The sequence below is a fragment of the Papio anubis genome, chromosome 3 (assembly GCF_008728515.1).
Source record: "Papio anubis isolate 15944 chromosome 3, Panubis1.0, whole genome shotgun sequence".
Classification (NCBI taxonomy): Eukaryota; Metazoa; Chordata; class Mammalia; order Primates; family Cercopithecidae; genus Papio; species Papio anubis.
Genome location: NC_044978.1, coordinates 34242952 through 34269473, shown reverse-complemented (window position 1 = coordinate 34269473; position 26522 = coordinate 34242952). Strand labels below are relative to the sequence as shown.

Sequence of the window (26522 nt, the reverse complement as noted above, 5' to 3'; positions counted from 1 at the left end):
CAGAGAGCAGTCCTCATCAGACACCTAATCTGCCAGCACCTTCATCTTGAACTTCCAGCCTCCAGAACTGTGAGAAAATAAATAGTTATATTTATAAATTACCCAGACTCAGATATTTTGTTAGCAGTAGCAATGGACTAAAACAGCCCCTTTTCTCTCCTCTCTCTCTCTCTCTTTGGGTGGGGGGTGGGGGGGATAGAGTCTCACTCTGTCACCCAGGCTGGAGTGCAGTGGCACAATCTCAGCTCATTGTAACCTCCAATTTCTGGGTTCAAGCAATCCTCCCACCTCAGCCTCCTGAGTAGCTGGAATTATAGGTGCACAGCACCACGCCTGGCTAATTTTTGTATTTTTAGTAGAGACGGGTTTCACCATGTTGGACAGACTGGTCTTGAACTCCTGGAACTCCTGACCTCAAGTGATCCACCTACCTCAGCCTCCCAAAGTGTTAGGATTACAGGCGTGAGCCACCGTACCCAGCCTGAATCTCCTTTTTGCAATTTGACCAATCCCTTCCTTTATGCTTGCCCAGCCTCACCTATTAAATTTCCTTCTTCTGCTTTCATACATGGTCACTGTCATAGAATAATGTAATTCTGAAGAAAACCTACAAAGAAAAGACATTTTACATAAGCAAGAGACAGGATCATTTTAATGTTTGTTGCATCTACACACTGATGTTAATAAAAACTAGAAACATCTCAAGCTGAGGATGATAAAAGTTCATACACAGGAAACCCAGGGTGAAAGTTGCAAGTGTGATCTCCTTTACTTGTCAGAGCTTAGCTTTCCTTAATGTTACGCCAAATAATTAGTGAGAGGTGATGGAAGTGTCAACAAGAAAACATGAATTATTTAAACTACCTGCTGAAGAACCTGAGTAGAGATACTGTAAAAACCCTGTGTTTCTTCATGACAACTGGCTACATTAATCATGAAGTACATTATCATGAAGATGACTATCCAAGGGGGAAATTACGAATATTAATATTGCAATGATAGATCCATAAGTATTCTTTTTCTAGACCACAATATACAATACGTACCCATGGGGACCTTTAGCTCATCTGAAGAAAAACAGTGCTAATAAAGACCGTGCTTCTCATACTGCCCTGATTATCTAAATGCCAAATGTTCAGTTATAGATATTTCAGTGATCTAAACTTGAGGACCGGGAAGCAGCTTCGAAATTTAATTAAATCCTCATTATTCACTCTACTAATTATCTAAATTAAATATTTTCTTTACAAATGAAGCCCCTAATTAGGGAAAAATGAATGTTAACAATTTTGTTTTGACTTAGTCATTTTTTTACATGGAAATAGGTTTGCTGGTTTTAAACAATGTGAAAACTGAGCAAAGGAAAAGTTCACTTTTTAAAAAACATTAGACCATTTGTTTCATTTATAAAATGTTCTAAAGTAAGCATGGATACATATGTGTTATTTGAATACATTTTATTTCCAATTCCATCCTTAGATGTAGCTTATATGGAGGGTAAATGGTTTCCTTGTTTTTTAGCCTGACTTGCTTGTTGCTTCTTCATTTCATTGTTCATGATACTGGAAGGCAAAAAAGGAGAGAGACACAAATGTTAATGTTCTTCGCACCTCTGGGTCAAAATGAATACGGGGATACCTTGAAAGTACAATTAACGTAAGCCTAAGTATGGAAAGATGGTGGATGAAGCAGAGTGAAGCGGGTGCTGTAGCACAGTTGCCAGTGGGCTACCTGTGAATGGCAGGCACTGTGTCAGGAGTGGAGGTCTCAGAAGAACAGAATCCAGGCACAGAGTGGGGAGAGAAGAAAATGAAAAAAGACTAGTTAGGTTGGTGAATTGTTACAGAGTCTACAATATTATTTCCTTCTATAACCCTCATCTTAACCCTAAATATTGGAAAATATACAAAAATCGTGGAATATTTGGAAGCTGGCAAAGCAGGGGAATAAACATGAACACAGCATGAGAAACGAAGCCACCTGTGCTACTGCAAAGAGTCATAAGGAGTTGCAGAATACTTGCGGTGGGCATTTTGGAGTTTAGGGAGATACAGTGGGACTGTAGGTCCTAATCAGAAGGTCAGATGGGAAGGCTGCAGAACTCCGTGTAAAATCACGGGCTTCAGCCTGAAGAATAGCACTGTTCTGCAGGAAGATGCCATTATCCTGAAATGAGGTACAACTTTTGGAGCAGTGTGAGAAAAGGGAACGAACATCTAGCAGCCACATCAAGGAAGTGAAGCTTCAATGTCAAAGGAAATTGAGAGTTTTCATAGCTTGTTGTTCTCCACCTGATTTGGAAGTGGAACTTTTGGGCTTGATATTTGCAAGTAAGGTGTCTGTATAAAGCATTATTTAAAAAACTTTAGGAAAGGATTGCATTCATTTGTATTAAGTTTAGTTATTGACTTGAAATAATGGTTTTCTTGACTGTCATCCCTTTTTCAAGCAAAGTAGGACATGAGAAGACTCAGTCCTCCACCTCCTGCTAGACAATGAACAAAATGAATCTCAAGCACCAAAATATCCATCTGGGGGCCATAACACAGCTGCATCTTCATGACACTGAAATGCAATTGTCTTAAACTACACTTGTGGATTGACTGGTTGTAGGAAGCACAATCACCACACTGAAACAGGTTTGACCGACGAGAAGCATGGGGAAGCATATTGTTTCAGTTGGGTTGCTTAGCTGCAATAGAATTTCTGATATGCCAGATGAGTCTGTCTGCCCTCCTCTTCTCTACATGACACACACTACAAAGCCCCACATAGGACTCCTTATTAAATCCATAAATTGTTGTAGACATAGGCTCCTTTTAGAGAGTCAGAGTGACTAATCTTGCATATGGGGAATTGTGTGAATATGTTATTATACTGAAGTTAGGAAAGTCGAAGTCTCTGGTCTTTCAGGAATTGAGAGAAAGCTAGTAGAAGCAGAGCAGTCATCGCTTTTAGATCATCAGGGTCTTACAAACAAGGATTTGACTTTTACCTTGAGCTTCTGTTAGCTTTAACTAGAGGCCTTTGTTTTTTTTTTAGAGATGAATCAGAAAGTCAACAGATCCTTCTCGATTCTTCCTTCCATTTTATTGTACTCTCTGTGCAGCTGGTTACCTATAAACCGTCTGTATTTTTCTAAATAAATAAAGTCTTGTGACCTTTGAAAGGCAGCAAAGCACAATGAAAAAGGCAAAACATGCTATGAGTTAGAAACACCATTGTTATCCCACCTCTGCTACTAGTAGAGGTGAATTGGAATGTGTATTTAATCTATCTATATATTTTTGCCTCATCTGTAAAATGAGAGTAACAGTCATTTAATTCTTTAAGTTTTAATGAGAAACACTCAATGACATTACATTTGGAAGCACTCAGTACCACGTCAGCCACGTATTAAATATCTAATAATTGTTCATGGTTATTACTAACAATTGGTTTGATTCATTTCAGTATGACAGGATATTTGTCTTGGGTTTTCATTTTTCAATTTGATATAACTAGTTTTTTTTGTTTTTCTAAAATTATAATATTTTATGTTAAAGAAGAGTGACATCTTTATTCTGTGCTGTTTATTCAATGCCACTGAAGGCAGTTATATTGCACACAGTCTCTACACAACTGGTGGTGATGAAATTGTGCCTGTCCCCTAGGTCAGGTTACGTGAATTTTGTTTCTGCCCACCTGCTGTGTGTCCATACACATAGCACTTTGGTAGATGTTACACCTTCCTGTCTTTGAAGAAGGAATCTGGTCCAGAAGAGAAAGCAGAGACACTTAAAATGGCTTGGAAACAATGGCAAGTCAACAAAAGCAAATCATTGTTACAAGATAAATATAATAGGTGAGAGAAGACAGTTGAGTGTGAGAGATTCTCAGGGAAGGTGGGTTTGAGTTGAACATGGAAAAGGTGATGACCATGGAATTTTGGAAATTAGCTGTTTGTTTGTCCTAAACAATTCAAAAGTTGTCAATAAAAAATATCTATTATAGCTGTAAAATGGAAATAAAGTAATTCTTAGAGTGAAAAAATATAAACATGTATTGTGACCCTTTATGAGCTGAGAATAATGTTAAGCATGTTTACATATTCAATAGATATGTTTTATTTACATGTACTAGTTGTTATTCTAAAATTGCTTTGTCCATTTTACTTTTTTATCTTTCATATTACTTGTGCTATCCTTTTATTTTTATTTTATTTTTGTACAAATGGTAAAACTGAAGCTCTGAAAAATAAGTACCTTACTCAAAGTTACACATGGTATGGAAGACCTAGAATTGAAACTCATTGGTTTGAGCATAAACCAATTTGTATACCATGTAAACTCATTAAAAATAAGTTAATTTATAAACCTTAGGGAAATGCTATAAAGAAAATTTTCTTCTTCTTAGCAAATTTTTCAGTCCTCCAGTAATAGGTGAATCTCTGCGTGTTTTTAACTAGTTGTATGTATTAGATGTGTGAGATCAAAATCAGTGGGTTACTTAGAACAGTTTGGTGAGAAAAATAAATCTCCTATAATAAACATGGTTTACAAAAAGGAAATGTAAATGAGAAAGTGTCTGAGATAGGTCTCAAATCAATTTTGAAGTTTATTTTGCTAAGGTTAAGGATGTACCTGGGAGAGAGGTCTATGCCTTTCTCCAAAGATGTTTTTGAGGGCTTAAATATTTAAAGGGGAAAATGGGCTGGAGGGGAAAAATGGAGGGTATGGCAATCCACATGTTGCAGGAGAAAATGAGCAGGTACAAGATAGTCAATTATGTATTCATCTGGAGCTGAGTAAATCAGCACTTTACATAAGATAAAGTGAGCATAGAGTAGCTGCCTGTGAAGATATTTAACCTTTTATACCTAGCTCTCTGCTTAGGAACAAAAGGAAAGGCAGTTTCTTGCATGATTCGGCTTTCAGCTTAATTTTATTCTTTGGTCATAGATAATTATGGTACTGAGTTTGTATTTTCCTTTCACATTTCTTCCCCAATTAAAAAAAATCTTTCAGAGAAAGCATTTTAGAAGAAACTGAGTCTCTGGTCTCAGGTTTTGTCTGATGACTCATGGTTGGGATGGTTTATTCCTAGACAGATATGTCCCACTTTGTTAGAAGAGCTCATTTTTAGCAGGTTGTGGAGTCTCACATCCCAAGAGGAAAATATAGTGGGAACACAAGAGAAATAAAACAACACACAAACAAAAAAAAAAAAAAAAAAAAAAAGAGGGAAGAACAAACCTGGAAAACCAAAATAGGCCATATTACCCTGAAGTCTACACATCAGTAGGTAGGTATGAAAGTGGTTTGTGTATATAAATAGGATGCTGTTATTGTCTTCTGAAGTTTACATTGCTAGCTTTAATTCACAGGGCTTTAAGATTAACACAACTTAATTTTTCATGTTTCCAAATCAGGAAAAGTGGGGAGAAAAGGAAAAGAAAAAAAGAAAAAAAATTAAAAACATTATTTTGGACTGAATTCAGTCCAAATTGTAGAAGATAGTAAAAATTGAAAAGAATTAGGTAGGGCTAAAATCTAGTTGTAGGAAATAATAATAATTGAAAAGAATTAGACAAAGCTGGAGTCTAATAGCAGCTGTACTATAGTTTATTTTGAAACCTGATTTATCTCTCTCCAATTCCCCATTTTTATTAAAGACAAAATCATAGAAGGATCAATTTATTTGTAAAATAAGTTTTAGTACTAGTATTCTTGGCTTGATTCTTTGCATCAAGTGCAGCAAGAATAATCATTTGTCATATAAGCTCACTGTTTTTTTCTTAACTGGCTTTACTGGAACTTATTTCGTAAGGTGTACAAAACTACACCTTTTTAAAAGCCTCAAGCCCAGACAAGGATTTCTCTGTGCCTGAAGTGAATTTCTCTGTGCCTTTCGGTGTGAATTGGGTTAATTTCTCTCTTTTCAAGGTCTCAAGAAAAATTGGGGCTCTGGATCTGTCAGAAAGTGACATTCTTTACTTACCACAGGTCAGAACCCTGTAAAGGACAAGGTATGGGGCCAGATTTTCCAAGGAGATTTCATCAGCTCTGCAGGTCAGCCCCTTTTTCTCAAGGCCACATGAAAATATGTTATTCCAGTCAAAGCCTTGGTAAAATAACCAGTGTCTCCAACTATGCTCTGTTATAAAAGAAAATAGATTTTTATTGAACTTTTGCAAATCACTATATGGTCATAAATTAATAATACTCACAAAATAGCTTCCAAATTTTGGAGAAATTAAGTTGAGAGAAAGGAATTATGTTCTAAATTTTGCTCCTAAGAATATACTTTACTAAACTGTTAAGAGCTATAAGTAGCTTAAAAGAGGATAAAGCTTTTTGTGTGTCTCAAAAATAAAACAAAAAGAATCATCAAATGTTTTAAGTAAAAAGTTGTAAAACATTATTTCAACCTTCTGTTAGTTCAGTTCATGCAATTAACTCCTGTTCTACTTGATATTGAGTTAATAATCCTTATGAATACTCTGGCTGTCCGTGAAAGTCCTGGAAGTTTTTCTCTCTATTCCAATGGTACTATCTCCAAAGTTATCAGAAACTTTTATTTACAAATATGCCTCAGAGTTCCATAGCTGATTATGAACTGCCCTATAAAAGTATCAAAGTTGGTCAGGCGTGGTGGCTCATGTCTGTAATCCCAGCACTTTGGGCTGCCATGGTGGGTGGATCACGAGGTTGGGAGTTCAAGAGCAGCTTGGCCAAGATGGTGAAACCTCGTCTCTACTAAAACTACAAAAATTAGCCAGGTGCGGTGGCAGGCACCTATAATCCCAGCAATTCAGGAGGCTTAGGCAGGAGAGTCACTTGAACCTGGGTGGCAGAGGTTGCAGTGAGCCAAGATCGTGCCACTGCACTCTGCACTCCAGCCTGGGCAACATAGTAAGACTCCATCTCAAAAAAAAAAAAAAAATCAAAGTTAAACAACAATTATGGATGACAAAAATCTTAGAAAAGCCATGAATGAAGACACAGTTCACAAGGAAATTTGTTTACTTCTGTGACACACAACAATTTTACATAATATCGTAATTATTACTGATGACATATACAAATAAATATCAGAATCACAGAACTCTCATATAATTTTAGAACATATACTAGTCACACGTTTAGATAAATGTCATAATCCAAAGAAGGTTAAACACCATTTCATATTTGGCAATCCTTCCTGCATGATTTTATTACAGCAAATAAGCTAAATATGTCTCTTCTGAACTTCTGGAGACTTAATATCAAAAAAATTAATGAGATCAAAAGGACTAAACTTTGAATATGATTTTAAAAGTGTCAAATATCAAAAGTTACTTGATATCACAAAATAGAACCACGGGTCATTGTAAAATAAGTAATTAATTTAGTCAAAGTGATAACTCAATGATTTCTTAAAACAAGGAAAAAAACATTTATTCTATGAGAGAGGAGACTTAACCTCTCAAACGACAAGTTTTAATAAAGAGAGCAGGAGGCCAATTGAATCTGTCTCTCAAATCTTATAAACAAATATATTAAATTTTAGTCACCTTGATCATTAGACATAGTTTTGATAAGTCTTTTTTAAACCTTCTATTTTTTTCTTAAATTAAAAAGTAGGTTAATGCTCCAAGGAAACCTTGTTAATCTGACACAGGGGCCAAGATGCTAGGGTTGCATCAGTGTGCCTTTGATATTAATGCTTTCTTTAGAGAAAAACTCTGAATTAATTTTCTCTCTCAAATTCAGCACTTACAATCTCACATGCCCACCTCTTTCATGGTAGTTCCTGGGCTTAGAATGGTTGATTAGTTTTAATTTCTGACCCTGTGTCTCAGGAACTTGTTTATTCTGTTGGTCATCTTCTCCTGGGTCTGAAAATGAGGCTTTAACTGTGGTCAGTGTTTAAGGTTTAGCAGTATTTGCTGTTCTTTATCGACCCAGGAATCAAAGCCCTGTAACTTAATAGCACAAAGACTTTAAAAGCAATACATAAAATGTTACATGGATGTACCTTAACTTTTCTATTTTTTAATTTCAAGGTTTTATTTATTTATTTATTTAGACAGAGTCTTGCTCTGTTGCCCTGGCAGGCATGCAGTGGTGCAATCTTGGTTCACTGCAGCTTCCAGTCTTCTTGGATCAAGCGATACTCTCACCAAGCTTCCCAAGTAGCTGGCATGACAGTCACATGCCACCCATCAAACCAATTTTTGTATTTTTTCTAAAGATGGGCATCTCACCATGTTTCCTAGGGTGGTCCCAAACTCCTGGGTTGAAGTGATCAACCTGTCTTGAACTCCAAAAGTGCTGGGATTACAGGCATGAGCCACTGTACCCTGTCAAATTCCAGTTCCTCCTAGGCAAATCAAGAAGTTAGTAACAATGACATAGGAATTATTTCAATAAATAAAATGTAAAATCTGTTAGACCAGTTATCAAAAGAAAAAAAAAAAAGCCTTCCACAGTGTGATTGCTTTTCCCTGTGTGGACTCCATTTAGAAAACTTTAAGTCAAACTAATGAAAATGGTGGTTGAATTAGTTGGACATAGAGAGTGTGTCCTGGGTTATAAGTGAAAGTTTTTGGATTTATAGAACAATTTAGATATATTAAGAAAAGCTGAGAGCACAGAATGTTATATTAGATGAAAACACATCCTTTATACATTTAAGAAAATCATTTTAGCGTCAGGCCACAACAGCAGTTAGAAACTGAAGGGAAAACAATTACAGTAGCTAATGAGAAAGTTAAAGGAGACAGTTATCTAAGGCCTTCTCAAAGAAGAGAGAAAGTTAAAAATAGTAAGATGCAATAAAAGTTGAATTTGGCAGTAAAAAAAATTAAAATCTCTTGTAATTGTATTAAGAATAAATGAATACCTTAAGAAAATTTTGTTGTTCTAACCAATTTTTTACTGTATTAGTGTTTTTTCATATCAAAGCCCAATCTCTAGAAAGACTATTATTTCCTTGTAATTATAGCCAACTTGATCATATAAAGTTTTGTTAATCATGAGTTCTCTTTTTATAAACCTTTTACAACTTACACAAACCATTTACAGCATGCTTGAACTTCCTGTTTTATCCTAAATATCCCTCTTTCTTAAATAACTGGTCATTATATTTTAGGATCAAAAATTTACCATACAAGACTCTTTCTCATATTAAATTATTTTCCTTTGACTCTTTCTTACCAAAAAATACCTTTATATATCTATAACTTTCTTTACATCTGTCATATTTACTATTTCAGAAATAACCTTTGAGTTAGAGAAAAACTATATTGCTTTAAATAAAAGTTTTTTACAAAACTATCTTCCAATTTTTTAAAAAAACTGGAAATGACCCAGACATTTAATAAATATCTATTATTTAATTCAACATAACTTTAGATTCTAAATTATATGTAAGTTAATTTATAAGTATTTATTTCATTAAATTTACCCAATTACTTTATTTTTAATAGATTGTTTAAGACAACTGTGGTAGTCCTCACTTAACATTATTTTCCTCTTAACCAATTTTACAAACTGTGAATTTCAGGTGTTTATCAAAGTAAAAATACTAAAGTTAAATATACATTGGCTTTTTGGCCAATAATTCAGGATTTAGGTGTTTTCATTAAACCAAACTATTAAATGCTTTATTTCTAAAAAAAAAAAAAAAAAAACACAAATTAATTCTCTTTTGGGCTGAAAGCTTTATAATCCTCATGCCAAATTTTGACACTTTATAATATCTAGCAGAGATAAGTATTGAGCTGCTTGACCAATAAATCTAAACAATAATGTATGTTGACAATACTGAAGACATTTATAATTTTATTTTACCAATAATTTTAAAACCAGCTTACTTATTAAGCTTTATTAGAGTCTCATGAACTTGAAAAAGCATTTGGGCTTAAATTTTTATTTTTCTAATGAAGCTCTTTTATATATATTTGGAAGTGAAACATTATACACACAACACATAAATACATAGACATATTAGACATGCAGACAGATTAGATCTTATAAATTCATAAAACCTCTTTTTCTTCCTATTTTTGACTTTCAGTTTCTTGATAACCTGTTTCATTACTCAAGGCAACTTGTCAGCCAGTTAGCCCTAAATTTGCACACTAAAGGAATGACTCAGGTGAAAATCAGACAGTAAAATTTACATTTCCAAGTGGAGAGAGAGAGAGAGAGAGAGACAGAAATAGAGAGACAGGGAGAGAGAGAGAGACAGAGAGAGAGAGGGGAAGAAAGTCCACTGCGCTAGAGGGAAATTAAAAATGGATGCCAAGTCAAACATAAAATTATATAAATCAACCATAGGATTTTATAAGGAAACCAATTTTATTTAGATGGGTAGTTTAAAATTCAGTCTTTATCTTTTAACTGGACCTCTGAACTCTAGGTAGAGCCCACACTGAATCCTAGGTTTCCAGAAAGAGAGATATCATGAAACTAGGTCATGAAATGCTTTTACAGTGCACTTTGTTACAAAGACGTTTCTGTAAAACAAACAAAAGAAAATTCTAAGCCTCCCCAAACAACTAAATGTACTCCTTCTCTCAGCCAAGCACATTATTATAAAGTAAACACTAGTTCAGGTCATGATGGGAATGGGTGGTTGTATATGCTTCATTATTACCTTCCTCCTTTTGGAATTCAGGCACAGCTGACCAGCATTAATGTTAAAACAGAGACCTTAAGACTGACAAAACAGAATCTTTGTAGCAATAAGATACCAGCATGACAGATAGCAGACCCTGAAATAAATTAAACTATTTTACCCCAAAATATATTTCTTTGGCATATTTTGAAATGGACTTGCAAAGCTGTTATAGAGAAAATCTACAGTCTGTAGAGAATTCCATTCCATTTCCAGATCTTTTTCTGATCCAGGAGAGAATTAATTAAGAGTCTGGCACTTTATAAGGCTGATAAGAAATATGTATAATCTATTCTCTCTGAAGTCTGCTACCTGGGGGCTTCATTTGCCTGTAAGAACCTTGGTCTCCACAACCCCTTATCTTAACACAGACATTTGCTTGTATTGGTTCTAGGTCTTTAGGTAAATTGTGTCAATCAATTGCCAATAAGTAAACCTTTGAATCCACCTATGACCTGGAAGCCCCCACTTTGAGTTGTTCCACCTTTCCAGATTGAATCAATGTACATCTTACATGTACTGATTGATGTCTAATGTCTCCCTAAAATGTATAAAACCAAGCTGTAGCCTGACCACCATGGGCACATGTTCTCAGGATCTCCTGAGGAGGTTTCACAGGCGATTGGTCATTCATGTTTGGCTCAGAAAAAATATCTTCAAATATTTTAGAGTTTGACTCTTCATCAACATTTCTCTATGTGGTTAAACCATATGCTTTGTCATCTTAAGCATGTAATAGTAGCCTCTGTAGCAATAGCTATTTTAGTCAAAAAACAAAAACAAAAACAAAAACAGGTAACACAATACAAAAGCAGGTGGTTTAAGATCTGAGAGGAATTTATTTGTTTATACTCTTGGGGAGTCCATAAGGAAAAACAGAGGTTTCTTCCAAAAAGGAGTCTGATGACTTATCTGATTTCTTTAAGGAATCCCAGGCTGTTAGAAATTATGTTAGGTCCTTCGTGTAGTGATCATGGCCAGAGGAGGGAGACACAGTCAGAAGCAAATGGGAAAAAACAGAATTCAGACTACTGAGAAGAAAGAGGAAAAAACAATAAACTTTTTCTCAAAAGACAAGATCCTAGAAAAGAAAAAAGGGGACAAAGCTCTTAAATATATATACATCTTGGGTATTTGCTTTAAACTTAACTGACTTTTAACCACTAGAGCTCTTCAAAAGGCCCTTAAAAATTTCTTATTAACATATTTTAGTTGGGACAAACTGCTGATATTTCAAAAGTAACACCAATATCAAACCAGATAAATGACTGGATTAGGAAACAAACTCAGGCTGTCATGGTGGAAAAAGGGCAGAATTATAGCTACTGAACTACAGCACGGGTTAGGTGGCTGCCATTACTTTTTCAGTTTGGCTTGGACAGCAAAAGGTAGACTTGTCAGGTAAATAAAGTCCCTCCGAGGGTCAAAAATTATTTTTTTTTTTGCTTTTTTGCTTTTTGTTTCTGTTTTTCCTTTTTTTTTTTCAGCTTCAGGAATTTAGCCAATCCAGAGGTCTTGTTTCCCATAATTTAGAATTTTCCTTCAGATTTTGCCAAATCAGGTAGTGTTGGTCAAACCAAAGGGGAAAAAGACCGTAATAACAAAAACAACAACAACAGAAGAAACAAACAAAAAAAAGTTAAGCAAAAGAACCAATTGCACAATTTATATGATTTTTGAGCTCTCTAATCGTAAGGAGATTTACAGCCAGCTGGTTGTTAGTCTTAACTTTAGTCTTTAAGGAGAATTTCCAAGAGAAAACTCCAATTCAGCTACTTACCTAGGAATGGAGTACTCTTGAACATTTTAGAAGGAGAAGAAAAAAAAAAACTCAAACTCACCTTCACTGTTAGAAGTGAGCTGAAACCCCAGAAAGAAGTTATCTGCTCTCTATCGTCATGAAAGTTGTCTGCTCTCTATCGTCATCACGCTTTCCTCATTGGAAGCGAGTAAAACTCCAGAAAAGGAGTTGTACAGCAAAACAAACCTTAGATCTTAACCAAATTTTGCGTGATCAGGGATTTACTGGAGAAGGGAGTTCCCAGGCCTCAGCAAATTGTCCTACTGGTTTAAGCAATAAATATAGCTCAAGCTGGTATAGATAAGATCACCGATCAGAGATTTGTCAAAGGTCAGGGTCACCTCCATTTCTGTTGGTCACCAATTTCTAAACCAAAAAGTATCTGAGACAGGTCTCAATCAATTTAGAATTTTATTTTGCCAAAGTTAAACATGCACCTGGGAGAGAGGTCTGTACCTTTCTTCAAAGATGATTTTGAGTACTTAAGTATTTAAAGGGAAAAAGTGAGCTGGATGGGAAAGAGGCAGGGTATGGTAATCCTCATGTTGCAAGAGAAAAGGAGCAGGTAGGGTATTAATCAATTATATACTCAGCTGATGCTCAGGAAATCAACACTTTACATTAGATAAGGTAAACACAGAGTAGCTACCTGTGGAGATATTTAGCCTTTTATACCTAGCTCTCTGCTAAGAAACAAAAAGAAAGGCACTTTCTGGAATGGCTCAGCTTTCAGCTTAATTTTATTCTTTTGGCATAGTGCATTGAGATCTCATGTTTTTATTTTCCTTTCACAGGACCAAAACAGTTTTTTTACAAAAAAGAAATGCTTAACAAATGTGTTTCCTAGAACAAACCTTTATAAATCTTAGCATCACAAATCATTATTCTACAGAAATATTTTAATATTATGGGAAATTCCTTTGTCTTTTTTTAGTAAACAGATTTTAAAACTCAACATTGATGACAAAATAGCAAATAAATATAAATTTAATTGAACTGTTATGGTAATTGATATGTAAACATTCCCTAATCTCATTTTTTAACTTTAAACAAGTATAATGGTTAATCTAAAGCTTTACTCTCTCAAAGCACTGGTGGTGCCAATAACATTTTACCATATCATATTCTCAGTAATTTTTTCTCAATATCTAGTAGTTAAAACTGAAAAATCCTAAGTCAAATATAATTTTGATCAAGAATGGATCCAATTTGGGACTTATTTTAAATTTTAAAACATATGAATATGTATTATAAATAAACTGCATATCTATCCGTACATCCATCCATCCATCCATCCATCCATCCATCCATCCATCCTCTATCCCCTCTCTGCCCCATTTCCTCTTCTCCCTCTTCACCTGCCTCCCTCTCTCTTCCTTTCTACTTTGGACCTCCCTTACCTCTCCTTTCTAGGGGAGGGGAAGAGATTTAATTCATCCTTTCTATTCTTAGATACAAGTTTATTTGAGAGTTTTCTGTTTATATTCATAACATTGTGAGGTAGCAATGAAAATATTGCCTATCCTAATATGCACTAGAGCCTTATGTGGATTTTTATCTCATAAACATTTTTCAGCATTTTTAGTAAAGAAACATAATTCTCATATCAAAATTTCCAAACATAAGAACTCTTCTCAACATGAAGCATTTTTATAAAGGATAAGGAATTGCATGATTTGGAAAGCAGCAGGAAATGGACAACTTGGAAAGAACTGTCTCTAATTTTTAACTGGTTTTGTAGAAAGCTTGTTTCTGAGACCTGCTGGGTGTCCAAATTGGTTCATGGGTTCAGATAACAACATTAGAAATCCTTTTAGAACAAAAATAATGGAATCTCAGGTCTTCTGGGAAATTCTGGATCAACGGATGATATCCAATTTCCTCAAAGGTTGACTTCAGTTGAAAAGTTATACACATTTATTCTTATTTTAACTATTTTATAAGATCCTGACAGATAGAATGATTGTTAATAGTATGACTGAGTAAAATATCTAAAATTTTGAACCTTCATTTCCTTCATCTTCGAAATTCTATATTATAGGTTTGTTAGATGACTAAATTAGATAATATATGTAGATGGCATCCTGCCTGAATTATCAGTCAATATGACCGGTATTCATGATTACGGTAATAATGACAATGACAATGACAATGATGCTATCAAAGACAAACTCAAAGCTTTGCTATCTATGTCAGTTCTTCATGTAATAAACATTCCTTACTCTGATTTCAGATATTCTACTGCCCCAAATCTCCAACTGGATGTTTCATAGGTATCTAATATTAAAATTTATCTTTAACAATTTGTAAACTTCAATTTCTCCCTCCAGACCTATTAACCAGTATCATCTACACTCCCATTAACTCCCCCTTCCCAAGCCTGCCACCATGACACTATCCTTATCTTGGCACCTGGCATCCTCAGAATGCCCCAGGTCTGCTCTCCCGGACAGAAAAATGTCCTCCTATGTGTCCCCCTTGCAAGCACACCATCTGCCTTCCCTCATGTCATCTAGTCTCTCATCTCTGCCTAATCTGAGAATGAAACTGGCGACTACTTACTGGATGCTTTTTCCTTGACAAGCACAATAATAATTATTTTAGGTCTATATCACATTGAAATTTTTCAATAGCTTTTTCATTTACAGATGGACATATCACCTCACATTCATTAGGATGACCATTATATTTTTAAAAAGTATTGGAGATAATGTGGAGAAACTGGAACCCTTGTGCACTGTAGGTGGGGATGTAAAATGGTGCAGTCACTATTGAAAACAGTATGGAAGTTCCTCAAAAAATTAAAAATAGGGGCCGGGCACAGTCACTCATACCTGTAATCCCAGCACTTTGGGAGGCTGAGGTGGGCAAATCACAAGGTCAGGAGTTCAAGACCAGCCTGGCCAACATGGTAAAACCCTGTCTCTACTAAAAATACAAAAAAATAGCTGGGCTTGGTGGCAGGCACCTGCTACTCAGGAGGCTGAGGTAGGAGAATCTCTAGAATCTGGAAGGTGGTGGTTGCAGTAAGCCAAGATCATGCCACTGCACTCCAGCCCAGGCAAGAGTGTGAGACTCTGTCTCAAAAAAAAAAAACTTAAAAATAGAATTACCATATGATCCACCAATCCTACTTCGGATACTTATCCAAAAAAATTAAAATCGGGATCTCAAATAGATATTCTCCCTCCTATGTTCACTGCAGCTCCATTCACAATAGCCAAGATGTTGATGCAAACTAAATATCCATCAATGAATGAATGGAGATTGTGATATATATATATATATATATGAATATTGTTCAACATTCAAAAAGAAGCCCTGCTCTATGCAACAACATGAATGGACTGGGAAGACATTAGCTAAGTAAAATAAGCCAATCGGAAAAGGGCAAATACTGCATGATTCCACTTACATGAGTTATCTAAAGTAGCCAAACTCATAGAAACAGAGAGCAGAATGGAGTTTGTCAGGGGTTGTGGGGAGGAAGAAATGAGAAGTTGCTGTTCGATGGGTGTAAAGTTTTAGTTTTACAAGATGAGAAAGTTCTAGAGATCTGCTGTACACCCTTATGCTTATAATTAACAATATTGTACCTTACACTTAAAAATTTAAGAGGGCAGATCTCTCATGTTACGTATTTTTTGATCACAGTGAAAAACATTATGCTACATAATGGGGATATTGAAAAGAAGACCACAGTTTACTTCTACAGTTGTCAGTTTCTAAACTGAAAAAACAACCCTTAGTATGAACTATATTAATTGCAGCACTGTTATTAGACTCTGTCAACTAAGATTTACATTTTAATTCCTTTGATAATACACAAAGTAATATACTATCTTCAGTGAGGATTATAAACTCTGATGTCTCAATATGCAAAATGCAAATTTGAAAGAGAAACATTTTGTACATATTTTCTGGGCATATTAATTTTTTGAAAGTAGCTACTCTTAGTGCAGATGGATTTTCTCTTTTTTTTGTCCAGCTTGTATGTACCTCAGACAAGAAATGTTCAGATGTATTCCTAATAGAACTTTATCATGTCTGGACAAACAAAATCTCAGCAATATCAAATACATTATTATAAAAATGTCCTGTAATTAGATATAATAATCTATGAATAATTAAGCCTTGCAGAGAGATGGCACAACAAAACCACACAAGTTGTAAGGTAGCTTTTTGCCTTCTTTTCATATATCCCATAATAGTTATGTATTATGATGACAATATTTAAGAAAAATGACCAAGGAACAATGCTCTGATAGGCTAAGATGTCACTGATACTTATTATATTTTAAAAAATATGTCTTGTAGTTAAGTCATCCAAAAACTTTATTGATAATGTTAACTTTTGTTTTTGTAGTGTTTGAAAGTAATATAGTAATTTAAAAATTAAGGCCAATTGAAGCTTAAACTTTATATTGATCCCAGTCATATTGTCTAGCAACTCCTATTCTACCTCAGTCTTTTAATTTTATGTTGTTAGCATATACTTTTTAAAGTAGATATATAATAGTTGTACATATTTATCGGATACATGTGAAATTTTGATACACACATATAATCAAAATGTAATGATCAAATCAGGGTATTCAGAATACCTATCACCTCAAAAATTTATTATTCATTTGTGTGGAGAACATTTTAAATCTTCTCTTCTAGCTATTTTGAAATATATAATAAATTATTATGTCTAACTCTAGTTACCCTACTGTGTTATCAAACATTAGAACTTATTTCTTCTATCCAACTGTGTTTGTACCCATTAACCCAGCCCCTCTTCATCCCCCTTTCCTCAGACTCTTCCTAGCCTCTGATAAGCATCATTCTACTCTCTCCCTCCAGGAGAGCTACTATTTTGACTCCCACATATGAGTGAAAACATGAAATATTTGTCTTTCTGTACCTGACTTATTTCACTTAACATAATGACTTCCACTTACATCCATGTTGCTGCAAATTGCAGGATTTATTGTTTTTATGGATGAAAAGTGTTTCATTGTGTATCATTCAGTTTTATAATTCATCATTCCTTCCTCAATTCTCCTATACCACTCAATTCATTCTTCCTTCTAGAAACTCTTATTTGTGATGTAATTATTGGCTTAGGTGCTTATCCCCCGCCCTCTTTCAGAATATAAGTTATCTGAAGCAGGGCTGTATTAGTCCGTTTTCACACTGCTGATAAAGACATACCCGAGACTGGGAAGAGAAAGAGCCTTAATTGGACTTACAGTTCCACATGGCTGGGGAGGCCTCAGAATCATGGTGGGAGGCAAAAGGGACTTCTTACATGGCAATAGCAAGAGAAAATGAGGAAGATGCAAAAGCGGAAAGCCCTGATCAAATCATCAGATCTCATGAGACTTATTTCCTACCATGAGAACAGTATGGGGGAAACCACTCCATGATTCAAGTGATCTCCCACGAGGTCCCTCCCACGACACAGGGGAATTATGGGAGTACAATTCAAGATGAGATTTGGGTGGGGGCACAGAGTCAAACCATATCAAGGGCTCACAGATTATTACTCTTTGTACACGCAGAATTTAGGGTAGTGTCTGAAACATGGTAGTTGATCCAAGCAAAAAATAATATATTCAAATATTCTACAATATGCCCACCTCAGACACATAAAAAAGATACTAAATGTTGTTTTTATCCTATTTTTTCTAAGGCCCTGAGCTCTTAAGTTCACCCAGGGGAAGTAAACTATTTCTAAAAGGGACATAAAGTAACACGACATTAAAGTCACTGGATATATGAGGCTGTCACTAGACATAATACATCGGCCACCACGGTGCTAGATTTAAGTCATCCAGGCTATATTGTTAAGATGACTTTATCAAATCTTTCTTGGAAAAGCTGTAACACAAATCTTGGACAATCGCTTCTCTTAGCACATGTTGTTTATAAAACTTCAGTAACTAGAGTGACCTTTGTTTCTCTGGATGAACCAGAGTATAGCCATGACCTATCCCTGGATTCCTAATTTGCTTTTTTGCCATGTAACCTGGAGAGTAAATAGGATGAAGAACTTCAGAATCCAGTTTAATTAATGAAAGGGTTGTGGTTCAGGAGTTAAATGGCCTAAAATTCCTCCACTGAACAATTAATTAATAATTACTACTGGCACTTACTTATGCCAAGCTCTGTAAAAGATTCTGAGTGTTCGTAAATATCTTTTCTCTTTTCCCTTGTTAGTGAACATATTTTATCTTTCTTCTTTTTCTTTACCTTTTCACTCTTATTTAGGAGTTTATTCCACATTCCTCCTGGTTCTTGTTTCAGCTCAATTCCTTCTCTTGAGTCAAATGGAATGAAATAAATAAAGTCATTTTATCTTATTCTTCTTTTTATTTCAAAGAAAATTCAAACATGATCAAATTGAGAATTTGCTATTTCCCTCAGTATATTCTGAAAAAATAAATATATTACCCTCAGGCTCTTACACATAAATATTTTACAATGATTTCTTTCTTGAGTCTAATTTCTCTTGTCAGCAAAAGATCCAAATTTCCACTGTCGTCCTATGCCATTCCTTCTCAATTTTATCACCAGATTCATAATTGGGCCCAGGTCTCTCCCTCACGTATAGTGAGTACCCAATACATATTTGTATGGGCATCTTAGAAATTGATTATGGTTGGCTGAGTACCGGTAAAGGTAATAGGGTGTAGGTTCATGTTTACAAATATCTTGATAGAAATTCCCAGAGAGGCAGGAAGGAATTTTCTCTAAATGCTTAGGCACCTTTTACATCAAGGCTAAATCCCGAACGTTAAAGACTAGGTAGCACAAGGTGCCGACCTCTTCAGAAGAGTTCAGATGAAGAAAGGAGAAATCCTGTGCCTGTAGACTTCTTGAGTGGAGGAAACCCAAGAGATCAGAGGTTCTTTAGGACCCTGAGTTACCCGTAAAAATGACTGACCAATAAAATAAAATGCCTCAGAAAAGTGACCCACTGGAATGAACACTCTAGTATCCCAAATGCGTTAATGATAGGATTTGCAGATGCATAAAATGAAGGTAGTTTGGGCAGGAGTTGCTTTCTGATTGACTTGTCTCTAGCTGAGACGTTGTGCACATAAGTGGTAGTTTGAGGTCTATTAAATTGAGTGTCTATAAAAGCTTGCGGACTCCAGTCTGCTGTGCTACCTTTATCTATTTCTCTAGATTTAAATCTCAGGATTTGTGTTCTGAAACCTTACATGGCTTGGATTTAGTCTTACTCTAATAAGTAACCAATTTCTTCTTTATTTTCCACATGCAATCTTCTCACAGTTTATGGAAGATTTTTGCAAATATCGCTATGACACCTTACTGTCTTGTATTTATACCTTTTGCTTGTATCTTCTCATACTGTCTGTGGGATTGTCCAGGAGACTTACTGGCAAATGAAACATTTGCAAACTTGATGGACACATATGCTGAAAGTGTTTGCCCATTGAGGCTCACCCTCTTTCTGTTCTTGGAACTCTACTGCCATTTCTGAAAAACTAAGCTCCAGTCAACTCCCAGACATGTGAAAGGCCATCCTTGATAATACAGCCACCAGCCATCTTGCCAGCTGAATGCAGTGCTTGAGAGAACTCAGTAGAGAAAAGCTTAGCCCTCACGGATCAGAAGAACCACCTGAGCAACCTTCGGAATAGTGTGCTAAATAAATGCTTGTTATTTGGAGTGACTGCATTTGGGGGTGATTTGCTTTGTAGCCAAAACTAACTGACAGAGAAAGTGATACCTAGACTTGAGTGCTTCCATAACAACAAAACGAAACATGTGAAATCAGCTTTAGGACCATTCAGTGGGCAGAAGTTATAAGACGTTTTGTGAAATCTGGAAAATTGGCAAGCAAATTATTAGTGGAGGATGAAAAGATTGTGATACATATTATGTAAGATTACAAAACAATAGTAAAACTGTTGCCTAGAGTAATTTGGAAGATGAAAAATGTGGATCTTGGAAAGATAATTTTCAGGAACACTTTAAAATTCTATTGGCTTCTTTTAGTTTTCTGTGATAAGTTATAGGAAAAGAGAGATAAGCTAAAGAAAGAACTGATCAGTTTGCAAGCAGAGCTCATATGGAATAGAGAGGAGCCAGGGTGTGCTGGATTGGGAACATAACTGTTTCTTATGTGAAGTCTATCTAGCCAAGAAAAGATTCTCAAACTAAACTAAAACTTGAGGGTGTTTATCAAGATCAGGGCACTTCCAGTAAAACATTTATTCTATGTCAAGATGAAATCAAGGAGTTTAGAAAAATTTATGGTGATATCTAATGGACTTAACTCGACAAAAAGACTTCTAAAACCCTTAAAAGCATTGCCTCATGGCAGCTTAACAAACTGCCCAAAGCAGAGAGAGGCCAGTTTTGAAAATAATTGTGGATATGACTTTTGTTAAATGATATATAGAAAGCACATAACCTTGTTAAGGGAGTTATATCAGCAAAGGGCAGCTAACCCAGAAAACAAAAACAAACAAACAAAACCTTGAGACAGTTCAAGTAAAGTAGAGGTCTCTATAAGGAACTTAAATCAACAAGCAAAAAACAAACAACTCCATTAAAAAGTGGGCAATGGACATGAACAGACACTTTTTAAAAGAAGACATACACATAGCCAATAAGCATATTAAAAATGCTCAATGTCACTAATAATTAAAGAAATGCAAATCTCACACTAGTCAGAATAGCTATTATTAAAAGTAAAAAAATAACAGATACTGGTGAGTTTGTGGAGAAAAGGGAATGTTTATGCGCTGCTGGTAATAATGTAAATTAGTTCAGTCATTGTGGAAAACAATTTGGTGATTTCTCAAAGAACTCAAAGCAGAATTACCATTGGACCTAGGAATCCCATTATTGGATATATACTCAAAGGAATATAAATCGTTCTACCATAAAGACACATGCATGAGTATGTTCATTGCAGCTCTATTCACAATAGCAAAAATATGGAATCAACCTACTTGCGTATCAAGGTAGTCTGGACAAAGAAAATGTGGTATACATACAACACAGAATACTATGCAGCCATAAAAGGGCATAAACTCATGTCCTTTGCAGGAGCATGGATAGAGCTGGAGGCCAGTATTCTAAGTGAACTAACACAGGAACAGGAAAATAAATACCACATGTCCTCACTTACAAACAGGAGCTAAACATTGAGTACATATGGTCACAAAGAAAGGAACAACAGACACTGAGGCCTACTTTAGGAGAGAGGGAAGGAGAAGGATGCAGATCAAAAACTATCTATTGAGTACTATGAGTATCACCTGGGTGACAAAATAACCTGCATATCAAATCCGCTGACATACAATTTACCTATGTAAAAAACCTGCACATGTACTCCTGATCTAATTTATAAGGTAAAATTAATAAATAAATAGAAGGCTCTGGACAACCTAATTTCTATTGGAGGAAGACTTAGAGCAACTCAATTGTCAACATGGGCAATTTATTTTTTACAGAAAAATAAGAGTGCCTTGGAGGAAGGATCCAAAAGTCCAGGGAACTATAGTGAAGAATCAGGGAGGAAAATGTCTAGGGATCCTCTCCAGTGAGCAGAACAACATTCTAGTCAATGAACATTTTCTAATCCTTGGTGTAGGGTTTCAGGCAACATTTGCCCTGCCAGGTTTCAGAATTGTTATGGACCAACGATTATTATGGCTTTTTTTGTTCTTTCTCTGTCTGAATAGGAGTATTTTTTTTTTTCAGTTGCTCTGACCCTGTCTCAATATTATATTTTGGGTGAATTGAGAACCAAATAGTTTATCTTTTTAGTTGATATGCTTTGATCAAGAGGAGTTGCAGCAGAGTTGTTCATTCCCACCTGATTAAGCCTCATACTGTAATTTTATGAGGTTTCTGGTAGTTTTGGGAGAGGATACAAGCAGAGTCCTCTATCTTAATGATGGGAATATTTTTTGAGAAACATATTATTAGGCTATTTTGTTGTTGTGTGAAAATTGCAGAGTATACTTACGCACACCTAGAGGGTATAGTCTACTACACACCAAGACTGTATGGTATACAGCCTATTGCTTGGTAGGCTAAATCCTTTACAGCATGTTACTGCACTGAATACTGTAGGCAATCCTAACATGATGATATTTCTGTATCTAAAGATACCTAAGCATAGAAAGGCCACAGTGGAAATATAGCATTATAATCTTATGGGACCACTGTCATACATGTAGTCTGTTGTTGACCAAAGTGCCATTTTGCAGAGCATGACTATATTTGTGATGTGGGAGGGATATGAATTTTTTTATGGGCAGAGTGAAATTAGGCCAGATTGTTTGCAGAATGGCTGCTAAAATTCCTTTCCTAGTATCCATGACCCTTGGTAGTTCACTCCTACACTGACTTGGGAGTGTGACTTATTTGTACTCCCATGTGACTTACTTCAGCAAATGGGACATTGGCAAACTTGACTTAACAGTGATTGTGAGTTGAAAATCGATCTTTTCCTGACCATTGATATCTTCATCCTCTATGTAAAGAAGTTATGGCCAGCCTGTTTGATGAGTGAAACTTAGCCAACCACCACTGTTACCCTACATGCCCCTGCCAACCGCTAGACAATTGAGTGAGGCTCTGCTAGGACACCGAGTTGCCAGTCACTCTTCTAACTAAATATGCAAGGGACTTCTGAAAAAGTTATTTAGGTCTATCCAAATCATGAGAACCAAACAGGCAACCCACAGGATTGTGAGTTAATAAATGATTACTTAAAACACTAAATTTGAGAGTGGCTTGTGATGCAGAGTAAGTTAACATTTTGTTTAAAACCCTTATCATATTATACTTCAATTACCTGTTGGGGGTCTGTACCTATTATTGTACTATTATCACCATGCTGCAACAGACCATGTCTTAGTCACCATTGTATTCCTAGCACCTTATATAAATCTGGGAGATAATTGGGAAGAGAAATGTAACGAACTCTATTGCCCTTGAAAAATTTAGAACTGATTGTATCACTTCCCTAGTGAAAATTCTATGATATTTAAGCACGTATAAGGAGATATTTAATATTTATAAATGCAAGTTAAGCTTATAGCATGCCTTTTAAACAAATTAATAATTCTTCATCTTTATCTTCCCGAACTATACAATTTTTATAAAATTAATGCATTAATTAATTCATAAAAAAAATTATTAACACCTATATCAGGCATATAATATGCTAACATTCTAACAAGAGAAACAGGGCTAAAAACAAAGGCAAACACAAACACAAAAATAAGAAATATCACCAATGCAATAATGAACATACATATTGGGTACATTAACTAGTACAAAGGAGAATATCCCATTCAAGAGGCAGTGTAAGGAAACACTTCAATGCTGCAGTATGAGGCTGTAATTGTCAGGAAGAAAAGGGAAGGGAGGAACTTTTCTGGCAAAAGGAACCACATGAATAGAACAGAGTGACACGAAGCTGCAGGGCACGTGGAGGTGTAAGGTGTTTCCTACCTTTTGACTGTAGGGGGTGAGGGGTCAAGTGCGGCGCTTGCCTAGAGAAATGAAGCAAGGATTGGTTATGACAAACTCTGCTCCCAACAACAAGCATTTTGGGAATTCTCCAAAAGGCATTCTAAAAGGCATTGGGAATACTCAGAGGGTAACAAGCAGAGGTGAGCCATGATAAAATGTGTGTGTTGGATCAAATAGTCCCAAAGTGGTAAAATATGACAATGGTCATTTTTTTTTTTTTAATCCTACCAATTCTAGAACACATGGGAGAAATACTATGACTTTTGTTGCATGTTCTGAACCAGAAAAAAAGAAGAAAACGTTGTATGCATGTCCATCAATTCAGTGTTGCTCATCTTGTATTCTAAGTTCCTTGGGAGAAAAGGAGGGAGTTTTGTTGATGAATTACCCTTGTCAAATGCTTAATACTATGCTGTGCATCCAGTGACCTCTCAACTCAAATTACTTGATGCTCATGAAGCAAATACTCAATAAATGTGTATTTTAAATGTAACATGTTTTTCTGCTTACTTCCCAGGCATGAAGGGTGTTTAGATTGAATAGATTCAGAAGTTCAGTTCAGTTATAATAGAAAATTATTTCTTCATTTTAAGATGCATTTAAAAAAAGCATAATCCATCAACCACTTAAAGGTTATTTCCAGAACTCAGACTTGAGGAAGTTATTGTACTTTGCGTTTATAGTGTCATCATTTTGTTTAAACAAATGTTTGTTTTTACTCTCTTCCAGTTTGTATTTTTTTCTCCTTAAAAAATTCAGTCTTGAATATGCTGAGTGAAATTAATAATTTAGTAAAACTGGGAGGTTGAATGAGGTATTGGAAGGTCTCGTTGGCTGCTGCTGGATAGAAAGAGCAGTTGCTTTCCCACCTGTGACGAATGACCACCCTCAGACACAGAGGACTGATTTCAAAACGAGAGCTGCAAACCCTATCTCCATGAACAGGATTCCCTAGCCATTAATAATAATGTTTTCGAATGGATACCCCTGCTAAATGGGCCCTCAGATGCCACTTTTCCTTTCTTGAAAAAGCATTCATTTTTTTTCCTCCTTCAATTTGATAGAGCTAAGCTCAAAAGAATCACATTGAATCACATTGTCTGAAGCACTGTTATATATGGCCAGTTAACCGATAAACTGACATATCTCAGATAAAATGCTACTATTTTAGGGACAGCCTTATACTTACCAACTGTCCATATATGTACTTCCAATATTGCAATACAGGAAGTGGTAGTGAAATCCTCAGGTAAACGGGAAGAAAACATTTGTATGACCAGGGATGGGACCTGTAAGGAGAAGGGTGAAATCTTGGTCAGATTAAAAACAATGGCAGTTGCAGACAAAGGTGTCAGAAGTGCTGGGGATGATACAGATTTCTTGATGTGAGGGACTAATGTTGAGCCTTCTGGTCACCTCCCTCAGTTTGTTTATAAAAAGAAAAGGAACTGCTAACATTGAATCTTAGAGACAGGCTTAAGAAAATCTAATTTTCTCTGAGGTAGCTGAATATCAGGGTATAAAAAACAAGAGAAATTATTTTACATCCCTTGACAGCTATTATGCTTACTGTACTGAGCGTGCTCAGAACATAGGTGAAGAAATACGTTTGAGACTTGGAAGCCACATCTGGCAAGTTCATGTCTCAGACTCCTAACTTAGATTCCTTCACTGAATCATTTATGTTTCTCTTTGGTACTAAACCATCATTTAATTTAGCAAGGGCCCTATGTTAATGCAGAAATTTTTTATACCAGATATTAATCTTGGGTCTATGAATCATGAATAATTTTTGAAAATCTGGATAGCAGAGTGGGATATGGGAATTATCCAGTCAGGTTTCAATAAAAAATTTCTTCCTAGAAACAAACCACAAAATGCACATATCTATAAGAAAACAAAACAAAAAAAAATAGGAAGAATACAATAAAAATAAAAATAATAAATTGTGACATTCACATATGGTTTCTCTTTTAAAAAATTACAAAGTGCCATGGAACATGTTGTTTATAATTAAATGAGGCATAATTGCCACCACTCTTAGGATACTTTATCAATGAAGGTTTCAAATTGGGAAACTAAACTTTGTTGTCCATTATTATTATTATTGTGTATCTTTGTTTAGATTAAGCCTGGTTTTTTGACTGGAAAATATTAAAGAAAATGAAGTATTTTTGAGTTTATGTATCCTCTGCTTTTAAACTCTATTTACAAATATGATAAAACACAAAAGTTATCATTTTTTCTTGTAAGGAAAGATATTTGAAGTGGAGGTATCTCTGCCCCATCCATCTAGAAAATACATCATGTGGTATAGAGTATTTTTCTGAGAACAAGGCTCAATTTTAACATCTTTGAGTATAACAAAACCTTGAATTTACTTCTTAAAAAGCCTCATACTAAAGCATGCTACAAGATTACTTATCCTCTTCAAAAAGAAGAAAACCCTCCGTTTAAGTGAAGCCCTAGATATGACCAACACACATGTGGGTTTCAGCAGAGGGAGAGAATGAAAGTGGAGACCTTTGTAACATTGCATCTCTTAAGAAGTGCTGACATT

General features: G+C 35.4%; 1 long non-coding RNA gene across 1 annotated transcript in view; it reads right to left on the bottom strand.

Moving 5' to 3' along the window:
* Positions 1 to 8258: 8258 nt before the first annotated feature.
* Positions 8259 to 26522, bottom strand: part of LOC103884724 — an 89935-nt gene continuing 71671 nt past the window's right edge. The window contains exons 9-10 of the long non-coding RNA XR_004182635.1: positions 25152 to 25251; positions 8259 to 8343 (exon numbers count right to left, since the gene is read on the bottom strand). This is a non-coding gene — a long non-coding RNA (uncharacterized LOC103884724). The remainder of the gene's footprint in view (positions 8344 to 25151; positions 25252 to 26522) is intronic.